Source organism: Artibeus jamaicensis, unplaced genomic scaffold (assembly GCF_021234435.1).
Source record: "Artibeus jamaicensis isolate MK-2021 breed Jamaican fruit bat unplaced genomic scaffold, CSHL_Jam_final contig_335, whole genome shotgun sequence".
Taxonomy (NCBI): Eukaryota; Metazoa; Chordata; class Mammalia; order Chiroptera; family Phyllostomidae; genus Artibeus; species Artibeus jamaicensis.
The window spans coordinates 3,265,338-3,269,830 of record NW_026521800.1 but is presented as its reverse complement, the minus strand read 5'-3'; the positions used below and the strand labels follow the sequence as shown (position 1 = coordinate 3,269,830).

General features: G+C 44.2%; 1 pseudogene; it reads left to right on the top strand.

Annotated features, from left to right (window-relative positions):
- Nucleotides 1–1,248: 1,248 nt before the first annotated feature.
- On the top strand, nt 1,249–1,501 carry LOC119063942 (protein transport protein Sec61 subunit gamma-like; annotated as a pseudogene).
- Nucleotides 1,502–4,493: the final 2,992 nt, after the last annotated feature.

Here is a 4,493-nt window from a genome sequence, read left to right as displayed (position 1 = left end):
CCTGAGGTACAAAAAAGGGGCTGGGAATGTGGCAGGGTTGGGACAGGGAACAGAAATCAGGAAAGCTTTTATAGAAACACATGAAGAAAGAGGAGAAGAGAATTACAAAAATCCAAGCAGACAAAGCTCTGAGGTGAGAAAGCAAAGGGATGCTGAGGCAACAGTGGGTAGTTACACCCGATGGGATTGGAAAAGTTCAATTTGAAAGGAGTTTACAGGAAGGAAATTTTGAAATGGAGCAGAGAACCAAATCAGAAGAGCCAAATCACTGATTTTGCTCTGTATACATGCCAAGGGGAAACCTGCTCATGGTTTTTAAGCAGGAAAAGGAGCGATTCAAGTTATACTAAGAGGAAACAGAGTTTCACCCCAAAATATGCCTTTGAAGTACTGGTTATTTTAAGCTGGTTAATTTATAGAAATGGTAGGCTCAGAAAGAAACTTTGGATCTCCCCCTTAACTGTCTAAAGGAACTCAGAGAGAAAAAATCTGTTTAAAAGGAGAGAGCTATCACCTTAGCATCATGATATGAGCTAAGTGTGGCAGACAGGGAAGAACCAAGTAAAGTCTGTTTGTTGAGATCCCGTTCTGTGCCCCCTATTTCTGGGTGGCCCAGCAGGCATGTTTACCACACATTTGTTCTTTCTCTTCTACCTGTGAATTGCCTACTTTCCCTTTGAAGTCCCAGATCCCTGTCTTCATCTCCTTAGTCCAGAATGGCATATGTAGGGTACAGGGGTAGTCTGGCTTCCTCGCCCAGATGTCTGGACAAATAAGAGAGCAGTTTCCCATAACCTTGAGAATGGGTCTGATAAGCAGTGTTCTCATAGCCTTGAGAATGGGCCTGATAAGCAGTTCCCATAGCCTTGAGTGGGCTCACATGCGCAGAATCTTGCTGTGTTATACAAGTATCCTGGCACCCTACCAGCTTTGTCTGTATTTAGCATATAAAGGAGTTGGGACTTCCTGCTGGGAGACAAGTGACATGAAGTGTGACATGTAGAGACACACAGGGGGACGCACAGTTTGCGAGGTGTGTGGATCACCCACCCTTGCATAAAGGCACGTCAGACATCCCATCGGCTCTGTTAATATTCCTCCATCTGTCCAAATCCCATGAACCTGTCCAGCCTTGAATGGTCACAACACAGCATATGAGCCTCAATTGCCCAATTTGTCCTCAGGTCCCCATAATCTTATGGACCCCCAAATATACATACGTAATAAGTTTGGGGGCTCCCATGCTACATGTCCCAAGCATCCATGGTGGGCAGCATCATGGATCAGGAAATGCAGTTCGTTGAGCCCATTTGGCAGATCGTGAGGGATTCATTTTGGCTGGTGAAAAGATGCACCAAACCTGATAGAAAAGAATTCCAGAAGATTGCCAATGACAACAGCAATAGGATTTGCTACAATAAGGTTCATTGGCTTTTTTGTGAAATTGATCCATACCCTCATTAATAGCATCTTGGGGATTGGTCAACAAAAGAGGATTTGAGAAGCTTGTAGAGTTAAAACAAATTGTCTGCATATTTTGTGTTGTTCTTTCATTTTTTCTCAGATGTTTTCTATTCCTAAATTAAAATAATTTCAAAATAAAAATATAAGTTTGCTTATTTTCTCCTGTTAATCTGTTCATGTTAATTTGATTATTAGACCAGCCGGAAGAATGTAAAAAGGTAAAAGGAAAATTAATTTTCTTCCTTACAACACAAAAGGCAGAGAACACTAGTAGTCTGGTGGTATGTGTGAAAGAAAGCAGGGAGACCCTGAAGAAAGTCTGAGAGCCAACCAGCACAGCCCCATTGTCCAGGTGAGCCTGCAGTGGAAAGGAGCTTAGAGAGAAAGGCCTTGGTGGGGACCTAACAAGCAGCTGTTGTTAGAGATTCAGGGAGGGAGGCAGAGCCAAAGGGCCCAGGATGGGAGAAGGGCAGTGATACTTCCAACAAGAAGGTAAAATGCATAGAAAACCCACCCTACTTGACAGCAGTAGTTAGTATTTGTTTCGAATAAGCAAAAGTGCTCTCTCATAAGAAAGCAGTCAAAGACTATCTTTGTGCTCCATAGCTGACCACCACCCTCCAATTCTGTACAAGAAGTTGAAGAATTCAAAAGGGAGTTAGAGATTGAAGAGGAAATTTCTTTGGAATAATTCTTTTTTTTTTTTTTAAATCTTCACACGAGGATATGTTTATTCATTTTAGAGAGAGAGAAACATTGATTGGTTGCCTCCCATACATGCCGACTGGGGATCGGACTCACAACCTATGTATGTGCCTTTACCAGGAATCAAACCCACAACCTTTTGGTGTGCAGGATGACATTCCCACCACTGAGAAACCCGGCCAGATCTCTTTGAAATAATTTTTGAAGTTCTCTGATCTTTCCCACTCCTTCTCCACAATTGGGCTTGGAGGAAAGAGGGCATCACCCCTGCTTCAAGGTCAGTGGGAGGACCGATAAGAGGGCCAGGAGGAGAGAGCTTGACCTGTGTCCCTTCAAGTTTATAAGATACAATGAGCAAATGCTGGATGAAGACTCATGTCTCAGAACCCATCAATGCAAGAAGCCATGGCTGATTTTGGGAATAGCCCATACTTCCAGAGTTTGTGAGCTGTTCCCATGGATGAGAGCTGAGCCTGCCTAGAGAAAGCTGGCCTGAAGTTGTCACAGAACCTGCCCAAGAGGGTGACCTAAAGAGCCAGGAATGGTCAGCTGACAGACACTGCCATGGCCAGCTGGCAAAAGTGCATTCGCCTGTGCTAATGAAAGTTTAGGGGAGAGACCCTGAGGGATCCTTTGTACAGAATTGTGGAGATTGAGCAGCACTAAAAATCTCAAAGTGCTTCATGAGATAGAATCAACTGTAAACATCTGCCAAGCCCAGGGAACTTGGACGACAGCTCAAAACAGAACAACTCCAGGAAAACTGCTCTTGTTCCCCACACCCTTACCTTTCCAGCCTACTGTCTCCTCCCCACCTTCTTCAGACCCTGGAGGGGTCAGAGCTGATAGTTAGCAAGTTGTAGAAGGAGTGGTTGAATCTCAGGGTGAGGAAGTTGAGTCCCTGTCTCCTCGCTCTTTCCTACTAGTGACAGCCACCCTGAATCAGAACAAAAAGGTGGAAGAGAGAAGGCTTTAGTTGTAAATGAGATGCAAAGATTTTGCATTTTGACTCTTACACAAAACTGAACATTTGAATTACAAAACCAAAACTGATTTGAAAGACTTGAAGTGACTGGACACTTTTTATCACCTGAGAGTGACCAGACAAGTTATGGGATCTGCCCTAAGTATCACCTGAAGGGAAAAGAAAAGAGTCCAAAGGTTTGAACAGGCTGAGAAAGTATGGGAGAGTGAGAATACAGCTGTTTCTCTTGCCAATAGCGATGGCCAGTGTGGCTCAAGGGCAAGAAGTCACATCCCTTGACTGACTACAGAGCTGCTGGTAGCAGCTTCCACTATGTGAGTGAACAAAACTGACTCCCAAGCCACACACTGTTTCCTAAATGGAATAAGTGGGGAAGAGAGGAAATTTAGGAAAATACCAGTACTCCAATCTAATCAATTGGGTATCATTTCAGAGCTTTAAAATTCAGGGTACTGTGGTACTTCTGACACATTTGTACCCAACCATGGGTGATGCCACAGGTACAAGAGTTACATCTCAAATGTAATTTCTACAAATAGAGACTGTATTGCTCTAGAACAAATTACCCCAAATTCAGCATCTTGAAATGATGATGGGCACTAATTATCTCACACAGTTTCTGTGCACTGGGATGTTGGAAACAGCTTGAGTAGGCGGTTCTGGCTCAGGGTCTCTGAGGAGGTCATAGTTACCACATCAATCCAGGCTGCAGTCCTCTGAAGGCTTGACTGGGGCTGGAGGACCCACTTCCAGTTAGTTCAATAATATGGCTATGGCAGGAGGCCTCATTTTTTTCACCAAGTGGACTTCCTTACTAGGCTGTTTGAGTGCCCTCACAACATGGCAGCTGACTTATGCAGAGCAAGGAGTTCAAGAGAGAGCTCAGGAGGCCACATGGCTTTTGTTACCCAGTTTGGGAAGTTACATACCACACTTAGTACTCTCTTCAATGGAGGCAAATTATTAGGTCCAGTCCAAACTCAAGGAGAGGGGACTTAAGCTCCATCTCTTAAACAGAGGGTGTCAGTGAATCTGTGGGCACCACAGAGACTGATTTTTCTCTCTTACACAGAGAAGAGGGAGTGAAAGCAGGAAAGGAGTAGGTGCCAAGAGTGGAAAGGCCCCTATCGGTGAAGATGGGGCCCCAAAAGCACCAGTTAGTGCAGAGTTATGCCAGGTTTGGCAAGTTCCTTAGAGGTTGATTTCAAGGTCATGAAGAAATCTGAAATAAATCACTGGTGGTAGTCTTTACAGACAAGACTGGGGAGCACAGCAGAAGATATTGCAAGTCAGAACTGTTAAATTAAGGACTTACTGAAATGTTCCAAGAAGGCACCCA